Source organism: Lissotriton helveticus, chromosome 7, assembly GCF_964261635.1.
Source record: "Lissotriton helveticus chromosome 7, aLisHel1.1, whole genome shotgun sequence".
Lineage (NCBI taxonomy): Eukaryota > Metazoa > Chordata > Amphibia > Caudata > Salamandridae > Lissotriton > Lissotriton helveticus.
In genome coordinates this window covers 111,499,344-111,512,643 of record NC_136068.1, presented here as the reverse complement: position 1 = coordinate 111,512,643, position 13,300 = coordinate 111,499,344, and positions in this window count along the sequence as shown.

Sequence of the window (13,300 nt, the reverse complement as noted above, 5' to 3'; positions counted from 1 at the left end):
CAGATCCTGCTTTAAACTTGGGCCAAGCTAGACCGCTGGCTGAGCCCTGTTTTGACCCTTCCCTTATATTCTCTTGCTTGATGTTAGCCATTGCCCAACCTTTTTGCATTTTCCTCCCAGGTTTTGCTGATTCTCTTCTGGGGGGCCTTCAGGCTAGGGCATTTTCCCTCCATAAATACAGTGTGAAAGTGTGCACGCCTTCCTACACACATTAGGAAGTGGTGCTCACCTTGTGTCTTAAATATGTGTCCAGTATACCATTCCAGGCTGGTATGTGCTTTGCACCAATGGTGCTTCTTAAATATGTGTCTAGCCTGCATTGCAGGCTGGAGTACACATGGTGCAGATCCTGCTCTTAAATGCTTGTTCACCTTGCCATTGCAGGCTGGTGTATGTTTAGCACCGAAGGTGCTCTTAACCCCTTCGACGATCATGACGAGCTGGGCTCGTCATGGCGTAGCCTCCTCGCACGCTCATGACGAGCCCAGCTCGTCACGTAACATGCGATTTTTAAAAACCCAGCGTACGGGCGGAATTCCGCCCGCACGCATGCGGTTAAGTACATGTCCAACCTACCATTGCAGGCTAATGTGTGCAAGTGTGCGTATACTCAGACTGGCCTATTTAAGTCATTACCCATCCTGAGAGGACCTTTCACTTCCACTCGAGTACCCCGAGGGTACTTGCTAAGGGTTGAAGCGAATGGGGAATGGAGGTCATGGCAGGACTTGTGTGCCCCCTGCCCAGGTAGTGAGGAATAACCATGTGTGTTTTCGCCATTTATGAGTTTGCTCTACCCCTAACCTAACATGGGAAAATGGTTTATATTACTCCAAGCTCCAATAATGGATTGCAGTGGAGCAGCCTCATGATGTTTCCTATCACTGGATTAGCAGTGACAACCCCTTGCCAGTGGTCAAGGTGGCTTTGTCATGATTCGAGAAGAAATGCCACTGCTAAACATTGGTCATTTCTATGCTCTGAAACGCTTTGTGTGCCTTGGTGCATGGCTCCACTCGGCACTGGAGGTTAGAGGAGCACATTTGGGCATTCCCTAGCAACAGCTATAAAACACTGGGCATTCAATTGAAATGACTGTCCCTTGCCATTTGCGGGCTTGACTGCAGAGATTGCAGGAGGAGGTCGTGACACGTGGCTTTGGGAGAGAGATCATGGCCCCACTAAAGATTAAGATATGACTTCCATAGCCTCATGGCAGACAGGGCGGGAAATTAAGGGAGACATCTGTGGTTCAGAGGGAGGTCCTTTAAACCACCCCACACTTCAAAGGCACATTCCAGTATAACTACTGGTGCCATCCTGCAGCAAATGGTGAGATACGCTTGTGGGGACGTCGGACTGGAGAACCTGGAACTGGGTGTTGCACATTGCCAGAGGACTCAGTTGTACACAAGGAGGATTACTGCCATTGAAAGGGACTGCTTGCCCTTCCTGAATAGTGGCTGGCCTGAGGCAACTACCTGCTGCAGTGTGGACTACTGAAGTGTGCCCTCCAAGGGCTTGTAAAACTTTCCCCCATTCTCTCAGAGGTCTCAGGGGCATCAAAGATCTCCTTAGAGGGACCCACACCATCTACTTGTTACACCTGAAGTGACCACATTGTCTGCTGGATTCCAGCTGATAGCAGCTGCGGTCTGTACAGGTAACAGCGGTGGGGCAGTGGTGTTGCGTTGGGGTGGATTTCGAGGGACGATGCAGAGGGAAAATTAAATAAATAATTAATTTTCCCTCACATCATCCTTTGAAATCCACTCCAACAAGCCCCACCGTTATTACCCGCATGGACCATGGATGACTGGTAGCACTGCATGGGTGTGGAAATAAAAATCGCACCTGGAGACCAGATCGCCTGATGCAGAGCCTCAAAGTCTGGCCGCATCTAAGGTGTGTGTCCCTCACATTGTGGGGACCTTAGCACACATAAGCATCTGGTTGGAGGTGAGTGGATTCACCAATTTTGGGACCCAGTGTGGCCTGCTTCATCAATCATGCCGCATCTCTCTTGTGTGACACGCTGGCTGAATACTGATTGCGTGCAGTGTTCAATTCACAGATTGCGACCCTCAGATTTGGGGCGCAACTGTAGTAGTGTGTCATTCTTCCTCAGGAGGCATTGCTGAACATGCACCTTTGTGTGTCTAGAAATGTCTGGTGCAACCACGTGTGAAGTATCTTTGTGACGCACAATGTATTTATTGTGAGTGAGTGCTATGCCAATGCGTTACATATGGAGTCTGTGGAAAGTCTGACTGCTCAGTGTCTAGCTACCCAAGGGTGAGCGCAGGTTATGAAGTGATTGCATTCACCCACCCCTGACTGGACAGGTATGTTCTGCCTCACTGGGGCATCGCCTCAACCAACCAGAAAGTGCCAGTTCCAACACTTGCCTACCTCTAGCTGCTATGCAATATAAATTAACTTGTTTCCACTGTTAGCGAGCAGGAACCTCAGTCTTCTAGTGTTGGTGGTCTGCTGTCCTCCTTTTCTCATGGATGCTCCTCAGACAACTCTTAATTCAGTACTGTCAGCCTCTGTGCATATTAATGGAAACCAACAGAACTTACAGGCTGCAACTCCAGGCCAGAAAATCCCACCAACCCAGTTGCTAATGAACGAGTACAAGAATTGGGCTGGCATATTTTGTAGCAGGAAATCCCCAGCTGATCAATCACACCACTGTAACCCAGAACTGCCAACCAGAGGCCCTTAAAATATATTACTAAACTCCACAGCCTACAGCAAACTCTTCCCTCTCCTGGGTGCTTCATGCAGCGTCGATAAACTGAAGCAGCATGGGCACACACACACACATATACATGCACTAGCGCACACACATGCACATACATACACTCACGAAAAACGAGCCTACAAATGCCCAAACATGCAGAATCACTTGTAGTTTTAATTACGCACCTATGAAGACTTTACATGTATACATGCATATACTTGTTTATGCAACTACTCACACATATACTATATGCCACATGTGCATCCTAACTCACAACGCTCTACTGTATACTCCCCATTAACGTACACACACACATGCACCTTAAGCTGCACCTCACTGATGAGGCCCAAGTGGAATGAAACTGGACTGGCATTGCTTATGTTTCTGTTCAGAGTGGTGTGGGAAGGTAGTTCAGGTGGGTCTATTTATCTTGGAGCTTGACCAAGTATGAATGCACATGAATACTTCCCTTCTATAAATGCGCAAATGAGCAAAAAAGGAATGACCTAGAATATATACCAGAGGTTCAAATAAACTAAAACATTACCAACCCTCACTTTTTTGTTGTCTGGGAGACACCTCCCGTGGAGCTAGTACCAGTGCACCATAATTAACATGCAATTCGCACTTATTGATGCTATATGACGTGTTGGTGGATTGAACTAGTAAAATATCAACACAAACAATATCACGGCATACGAACATCAAGTGACAAAATATTGAAAGGTAAGTGCATATAGGGACATATACATTTACTATTCCTATCACCACATCTACATACCTTGAAGAAATATGTACCACATTAGTACATATATGTGGATTTAGGTATAGAAAATCTAGACTTACTTACCTGTCGATATTTTATTTATGATCATCATCAAAGCTTTATTTCGATATATATAATATCATAAAAGCACATTAAAAATAGAAAAACACAATTCATTAACAATTCATTTTAAAAAGGATTACTTATAAAAACCTTTGATATTAGAATAAATAATTAAAAATGTATTACATTTTAACAGCTTTGTGGATATTTAGACATATAAAAAGAGATACAGCTAAAAATGTAACCCATCAAATAGCCTTGAGCCTAATCAGCCAAGCCCAACTAAGAAATGTGGCCACCCCACACACTAAGGTTGTGCTAGCATCAGCCTTAAGTATTCTAAGTGCAACTGAGTGGTCCCTGGTTCCAAGCAGCAGGCACACAGGTTTAAGCCATTTCTGTCTGGGTTTTGTATAGGCTGGGCATGCAAAGAAAACGTGAGCAATGTTTTCAGTCACACCTACACAAAATGGGCAATCAGGAGAAGTTTGGTGCGGTGGCTTCCACTTGCAAGTACGATCACGGAGGGGGAGTGTTCCCATCCTAAACTGGATATAAAGGGATCTGTCTCTGGGTTTCTTGATAAAATCTAGATAGGGCTCCAGGCGGGCCTTTGGCTTATGCTGTTGGAATGCCTCAGGCAGCCTACCTAGATTTGGGTCCTCTGCTCGCGATCATCAACCCAAGCCCAATAGGCTCGCTTAGTTTGAGTCTTAGATATCGATACCCCATGCTCCTGGCCAATTGCCAATTTATGATAATCTGTCCTCAATATTCTGCTAAATAAATATATTGTTGATTTGATATGGGGGGGCGCTCACCATGTTGGTGTGTTGTGTGCATGCAATATACTCCTTCAAGATAGGTCCTGTGACTACCAGAGGTCCAGTCCATGCCCCACAGTGAATGCTGATTCTGTCCACCACATGAAATCTGTGAATTGTTAAAGCAAGGACTTGCCTTTTCGCTTCCCACCTAATGACCAAACATCTTAAGCAGAGTTTGAAACTATGTGACAGAGGTCTGCATCAGAAATAGCAACACAAATCCACTGACCTTCTCCAGCAAATCTGAAGGGGCATCCACCAAATGTGCTGCAGCGTCTCCTTATGAGTTAAAGCCCAGTGGCAAATGCAAAGTCATAACAAACTTTTAACTCTTGAGCTCAAGGTGAGCAACTGACTGGGGTCTAAAGGTCTAACGGGCACATGCATCAATATTGCATTTTGCGATTCCTTAATTGCGAAAAATAAGGAATCGCAATTAAGGAATTGCAAACTGCAATGCATCAAGAAATCGCTATAAAATTTGCGATTTCTTAAAATTCCTTAATTGCGATTCTCTAATTGAGAATCGCAATTAAGGAATACCTCCCCATCCATTCCTATGGGCCTAGAGGCCCATAGGAATGAATGGAAAGACATTCCTAATTTGCAATTCACCATTAGAAATTCGCAAATTAAGAATGCAATTTCAAGGGTGCAGGGGTGTCCACAGGACACCCTGTTGCACCCCTGAAATCTGCTTAGAAGTACATTTTGCACACTCACATGCCCCAAGGGCATGTGTGTGTGTTAAATGGAACTTTGAAAAATGCACTTTAGTGCATTTTTCAAAGTTTTCGCAAATTACCATGAAGGTCAACTTCATGTTTTTTTTTCTCCCCTTATTTGCGAATTCGCAAATTTTTAGAGTTTGATGCATTGCATTTAAGGAATCTCAATTTGGATTCCTTAAATGCAATCGCAATTTACGAAATCGCAATTTTGCGATTTCTTAAATTGCGGAAAAAAAGTTAATGCATCCCAAAAATGGAAACTGCATTCGCAAACGGCCAAATTTTGCGATTCGCACCATTTGCAAATACAATTTCCTTTGATGCGTGTGCCCCTAAATCAGCAAGAGATACCAACTGAGTGGAATAGACTAGTGATCCCAATCTTTCACAATGTTCCAATTAAATTTTGTATTAAAATCCTCACTATGATCGGCTTGACCATTGCTAAATGTGTATTTTCTTGTTTGAAATGACACCTCTTTTTCTTACACTCATCTTTTTACGATGTTGTTGCAGACAGCTCCAGATAAGCTGTCTCACATAGGTAGCATTAAATGCAATGCTCCTCAGAGTCATCCCATGCTCAAAATGAAATGATTTTGTTGTCAATCTCAATTGCCTTCTTGTTGTTGTTGTTCACTTTCCACCACAGTCTCCTGTTTGTCCCTGCCCTGGAGAATAGCTCTTCTAGCCTTGCTTTTGATTGGTTGTTCACTGTGTAGTCTTTCACTGTTCATGCCATGGCCCTTTTTCTGCTTTTTTTCTAATTTTTTGCTCTCAATGGCGGTGCATGATCTTTCAATCCAGAGTGTGCTTGTGATCGTTAATTTAATCATCCCAAATCCCCATCTCACTCCTCTGCTGGTTCCCTCCAAATGCCCCTCGGTGGCATGCAAGATTGCAACTTTTTTTAACAGCTTTGATGACCCACCCTACCCTTTCTGCCACTCCATGCTCAAAAACCATGAGCGGTTATAATAAATGTATAGAAATCAATCAACCATTACAAAAAATTGGGGACCGAGAGTGCATAAAGGTGTAGCATACATGCTTCACTGTTAATTATCAAAAAGAAAAAGGTATGCTGTTCCTAAAGGGGATAAAGGACAAAGAGGAGTAGGTCAGAGAAAAGAGCAAAGAGACATGGCCAGTAGTTCCTTTTTGGAAATGGGGCCCTCACAAACCCTCGTGTGTGTCATGCTTCATCATCCGGCTTATCCTCGTCAGGCCGGTGCTGCAAAGCCTGACGGGCACCCTCAAGCAGGCTCTTCATCCGAGATTTTTTTCCAAAGCTGTGATGTTGAGTGCACGTTTTGTGCCCTTTGTGTGGATTTAGGAAACATAGGTGTTGATGGAGTGATTAGTGACTTAAAAAAGCCTAGGCAAGTCTCAAATCAAATTTTAATCCATGAGTATTCCTAAATTATTAAAAATGTGATGTCACAAGTGGGGACAATGATCCTTGGTGACTTATAAGGTCAACATGTTTCATACTGTCAATTAGTCAAGATGTGATCCAGGGCAATTCTTCAGGACCGTAATATTTATAACTAATCTACACAGTGTCTGGCACCGAGGATGCAACAAGTAGTGTCCAAACACCAAGAACCCTATAAGTGTACGTGCAGCGTGTAAAATCACTTACCTGGGGAGGAAAACAAGAAATCATAAAATAGCACCATACAGAGCAGTCTTGTATAGTACTTGTAGCGGCATGCAATACTAGAATATGTGAATTCATGATTTGTAGCAAGTAATGTTAGGAACCAAGTTAGACAAGCACGTGACACAAACATGAAAACATATAGGTGGTGTTTCAAACACTGCGGTCAAAAGATGGAAAACACTCACCCAATGAGGGTGATGTCATAACCTCCTCGAAAGGAACACTGAGAAAAGTGCTAAACTTTTTAGTATGCTGTTGGGAAGTAAAATGTAAATAAATTTTTTTAAGTGAGCCCCCAGAAGAAAAAATAATTTCTGTTTACATGGTGGAAAGCCAAAGATCCGTTTATCACATCATCCATTGGAGAACTTCTCCAACGACCTACCCCTTCTCATGTGCCTCGGGAGTGAGGACTTGGAGGTGGTTTTTAAGTCACTAATCACGGCATCAACACCTATGTTTCTTCAATCTACACAAAGGGTCCTTAACTTGCACTTCACATCACAACTTTGGAAAAAGACCTCTGGTGAAGAGCCCCCTTGAGGGTGCCCATCATGCAATGCAGCATGGCCGGCCCGACGAGGAGCAACCCTGATGGTGTGTGAAGGCCCAATTTCCAAAAAGGGTCTACACCCATGTAGTGGCTCTTTTCTCTGACCTTCTCCCCTTTGTCCTGTATCCCCTTTAGGAACAGCATACCGTTTTCTTTTTAGAAAGCAATGAAAACACTTTTTTGTACTTTCAAGATGGCTGCTGCGTTGCATGGTGCAACTTGAACTTCGTCATCATGTCACACCAAAGCAGGTGATGACACAATGCATATTACGTCACATAACGTGATGACCATGCTGAAAGCAATGTTTGATTTCTTTCTATACTTTTAAGATTGACCCTCAAGCATTGGTGTTGTTTGCTGAACAGTGGCAACCAAAGCCGATTGGCTTTGTCAGTGCTTGATAGTATCTTGAATAGCTCTTTACATAGTTCCATAATAAAGGGATTGTTGTATTAAGTAGTAAGGGTGTGCTTTAAAATGAAAGCCATATATTATGGTGTGAAAATGTAAACAACAAGGACCCCCTGTTCAAAATTGATAGTTCATGGGACAGGGAATTAAACAGTGTATATAATATATCAAGGTTTGTAACAAGCAAAGGGAAGAGGAAGTGCAAAACAACAGATCTACACAATTATTAAAAACTCTATTCTTTTTATTGATATTTATTTTAAAATCATGTGTTAAATGCATCAAATTTACACAAACAATGACAAAATAACCAATTATTACAATAAAAAAAATTAATCATACAAGTAAAAACAAAAAAGGGGAAGTGGCAATCAATACTTTCTCGACGCGCGTTTCGGCGTTTGAAAAAACGCCTTCATCAGGAGCCACAAAATGTTTCCAAGAAACCTAAAACAATTTTTCGACCACCAATTGTATGGCCATTCACTGCCTGCGTCCAGCACAAGCATATAGTGTCCCACTGTTTATATGTTTACGATTATCCTATCGATAAAGAAGAAGATTCCTGTAGTTGCTAGATATGCAACCAGTTAAAACCAAAGGACGCTTTCCGTCTCACATAAAATCCTTTTTCCTTTTCTTTTCCTTTAAGCGAACATCTAAACGTGCACGTAGCGTCTAGGTTCTACACCCGCATGGTAAATATTCATGTCAGGGGCCACAAAAATCTTTGGATTCGGGAAGCCATTTTCGTATTTCTGCCTCTCGTTCCGTGTAACTCGATGAAATTTGGTAGCGAGAGTTCTAACGGCGTTGTCGATGGTAACTGCCGATGAAGCCAGTCGGCGTTCCGTGACCGTTAGATTATGGTGTGTACATGTGACTTTGGCAATGAACAGATCCTCGCCAGAGATGGAGTTATATTTATTTATGAGTTTGCCTACATTCAACTAAATATATTAAAACACGAGACATTTATTTTCTATCTCCTTTTACAAATAATAAGTGCAATTCCCATTTGTAGCCAATTTATTATTTTCTATCTGCAGGCAACTGCCTCTACACCAGGAGAAGTTTAAGTAAAACTATTTACAGGGACAATTTCCCTGTTCCTTTCTGAATATGCTGTAGAAGGTGATGTGATGTTATCTTTTTTTTGATTGACTTTAGGTAGTTTTAGACCACTTGAAAAATCACTCACTAGCTCCACACAACTGCATGCATCATCACGACTGATATATATATAAAAATATCTCTGCTAAAGAGCCCTTTCGCAGGGCATATGGCGCATTGAAGCGCCGGCCCCAAGAGAAGCAAAAAGCCCGATGATGAAGCATAACACCCGCATGGGTGTGTGAGGGCATCACTTCCTAATAAGGAAGATCCCCCTCAGAGCTATCTATTCCAACCTTTGTTTATCCCTGTTTCACATAGGAACAAGTACCCCATTCTGGTAACATATAACATGAGTACTGGACCTTGATCTAGCTACTTGTCCTTCTCTCCACGTGATATAGGATTGTATTGATTCATAACAAGACTTGTTTTGAAATACACTCCACCTTTATATTTTGTTACTTTTTAGAAGTTCCAGAAAATACTTTGCAGGTACTTTTTTTGCACAAATGGGAGATTCCCGTAGCTGCTTATATTTGTGGAACATCCAGATTACCCACAGTTTTCATTCTTAGGATTGCAATCTTCATTGCATGCTTCATGAACTTAAAAAAATACTTCCACTTCGCTCAACGAGCCCTTTTTAACATCCAGGTATGGCACTTGAGTAGCCATATACTGCCTCTCCTATTTAATCCATCAAAAGTTCTATTCTTCATGTGGATAACTCCCACCCACAGACTGCTGCCTGACTTTGGGGTATGGGCATCGCTTTGAACATAAACTTGTTGTAACTGATCTCTCATATCACGATCAAAAATTGTGTTCCACACTTCATCAGCGGCTTCTTTCCAAAGGTAAAATACGGTTTATATGTGTCCACTGTGATTTTTAATGTCAAATGTTTCAGATAAGCGTCTTTGCTTAGTGAGTGAAGATCTGTAGATTATGAAATTTGAATGAATCAACTTCAAATTATCAACTATCTTGCCAAGCCCACTCGTTCAATTGCCTAATTCTTTAATTATTGTACATTTTGCATGTAGGACTGTTGTACTGAAGTCAATGTTGTTATTAACTAGTATTTTAACCCCTTGGGCGCGGCCGCAATTCTGTGCCTGTGCGACCGTTTTTAAGAGTGGGCGGGATCATGACGGCCCCCAGACATCATCAGCACACGCCCACCGTGATGCATGACGGACGGGGGCCGTCATCAGCATGGAAGGGGTTAAATACACTTTAATATTTATAACCTTTGTCAGACTATCCCACAATTTATTATTGGATTTTTGGGGCCGCCTCCCATAAAGAGGGTAAGTGCTCATTTAAGATAGTTCTCTATGACAGTTTTGGGCTGAATATTATCATAATTAGTTAAAGAGCTGGCTCACCCTAGACAGATTTAAATGGTTGTTTGTCACAGTACCATTAATGGTCTGTGGTGTTTTTGGCTGGGAATGTAGCAGTAGTTGTTGACATCCCTAAAACCTGTTCCTGAGGACAACGCAATAGGTTAAACGACAGGAGAGACCTTATCACCAGTTTGTGACTTTTCAAGGCTCCTCCCTCCCAGGACCAGATGCATGAGCCTATTTCATGATTAGTGTATTAGCCAATGTGAGGACCCTAAATATGGTCAGTTCTCCCAGCATATATAGTACTCCTTAGCTCGAGTACTGAAAATGCTTTAACACGTGGTTCTATTTTCACCACTCACTTTTTCACTTCACTTAATGTTTTTGAGAGGTCCTGAAGAAAGCTGCAATATTTTCAAGTGGGCTGAAACATGTCGACCATCAAAGGGTAATAATAAACTACACATAATATCCGTAGATTCTTACCTACTCTCTTGTTTTTAATATATCCCGAATCACCAGGAATAAATTAAGAGGGAGTAATCTGGAGGTATTTTTATATTTACACTCACTTCATCACACTTCACTCACACCTCAAACCCGCTCCAATGTAAACAGGTGTAGTTGCACAGCTGATTAGCATTCGGCTACTCAGCTGGGACCCGATGATGAAGCATGACACCAGCTAGGTTGGTGTGTGAGGGTTTTCTTAACAAACCTTTGAGGTGTCAGACATAACTATGTCAGACAGTCAGTTAAAGTGGCCGTCTCAGTTGGTTTATAAATATATGTCGGGACAAGGACGGCCGCCCACCTGTCCTAGCTCTTTCTTTTGGTTTTTTGAATCTCTAAAGAAAACACAAGAACATAGAACAAAACACTAAAAAGAGCATACAATACAATAACCAGAGTACAACACAAAACATTAAATTACAGTAATACAGGACAAAAAACAGCAAAACACATCATGACCACTACAAAATGCACATTACCACCTCTACAAACTGCCAGAACCTACCACTATGGAGATGAAATAGCACCTGAAAAAAAATGTCCTGTGATCCAGACCATTGAAAGGTTCCATGTTATGCCAAAGGCAGATTTTTCTTTATTTGATTGGGTTCGCCTATATCCTACAGACTTTGCCAGGAGGGCATTGTAGCACTTCGCATAGGTCAGAGAGCTACGTACAAAGGTATGTTTTTTGTGGCTGTAAGGTAGGATGTATACAAAAGCATGTATGATACAGAGTGTAAGATTACATACTGACGGGTGTGTACCCTTGCATAACAATGGAGTTGGTGCCATGTAGCCCAGGAGTGTGTATATGAGGTCATAGAGATGAGGCAGTTAGGGGGTATTCAATAGGAGGGGATGGGATGGAAAAGGTAGGCTCTTGCATTATTTCCTAAAATGTCATGATCACACAGTGACAGGAATACAGTGCATTTTTCAGAACAGGGACCAGTGAAGCAGTGTCAGAGGGCAGGTGATGTGGTTATGCCTGCCTTAACCAATGATTAAGTGAAGATTGTGACAAATGTTTGTTAAACTGCCATTCTCAAATTCTGCATTACACAATACCTACAAAATTGTCACCATGGGCCAGATGTAGGTAATCCCCGATTACTGATTCTTAAATACCGAATCATACCGATTCGGTATTTAAGAACTGGCAATCGGGATGTAGGTATTTTTACCGATTCAATTACCGAATCGGTAAGATTCGGTAATTACCGAATCGGTATTTACCGATTCTGTAATTGCCATTGATTCCTATGGGCCTTGAGGCCCATAGGAATCATTGTCAATTACTGAATCAGTAAATACCGATTCGGTAAAATGACCGAATTTACAAGGGGGACAGGGTGTCACTTTGACACCCTGTTGCACCCCTGATTCTGGCTTGTGTGCAATGTGACACACATACATGCCCTTAGGGCATGTATGTGTGCCACATGGCACTGGTGTACATGCACAGATGTGCAGGTACACAGCAATTCATTATTTACCACCAAGTAATATTTGGTGGTAAATAACGAATTCCTAAGGGCCGGTGGCACTGTGCCACCTACATCTAGATTTACAGAATCTGTAAATTTACCGATTCGGTATATTACCAAATCGGTAAATATACTGAATCTGTAACTTTACCGATTCTGGAAATTTAGGCCCCCTACATCTCAAACTCAAATGCCGGTCGGTAACGGCCGAAATTATCCTTGATAAAGAGACATTTTCTCCTTCAAACAGTCCTATGCCCTTAAATACATTGTTTTATTTGTGTATGGTATGCCCTAGTGGAAAATAGCTACATGAGATACCGCCAAAATGAACATATTTCTCATCTTATGAAATTACATAAAACGTGTAAATTCTTCTTCGAAAGTATGTGCCTTCAAAAATAAATGCACAGATTGTGCACACTCTTAGCAAACAACTGTATTGAATGCTGTCAAGAGATTTTAAAATGCATACAACCAAAGAGGGAAATTTCCTCATCGACTTGCCAAGAAGAATGAAATATGTGGGTTTTGACCAAGGGGCTTAGCTATCAATACTGTGCAGTGGCACTGGCCCAAGGGATGCGAGGGCTCGATTGCACCACAAATATAGCTGTATTTGTGGCTGAACTATGAGATGGGAGCCCATTTTCTTTACTTGCATTAGGGACCATTGGACTATTGCTGTGCCATAGGCTATGGGGTAGGACTTAATCTTTTGTCGAAGGCTGATCTGATACCAAATCACCTGGGTTTTTATGCCTCATTGAGATAGATGCATAGGCTTATTCAGAAACCAAGGCACCCAGCATAAGAGCTAGGAGTAGAGGAGAACCAACCATCAAACTACATGGAATTTTGTGTTTTTTATACTGGGGGTAAACCTTGTCCGTATTGATGTTGATAAAAAACATTATTTGGTCTAGGTCAGGTTACCTTAGCCCCTTCGCAGCTGGGCAAATTCCCCTGCTGTGCTGGGGGGCGAAGGGAGCGCGCACAGCGCCCCCGTGCTCATGACGAGCTGAGCTCATCATTAGCCACGGTGGTCGTGTGCTCA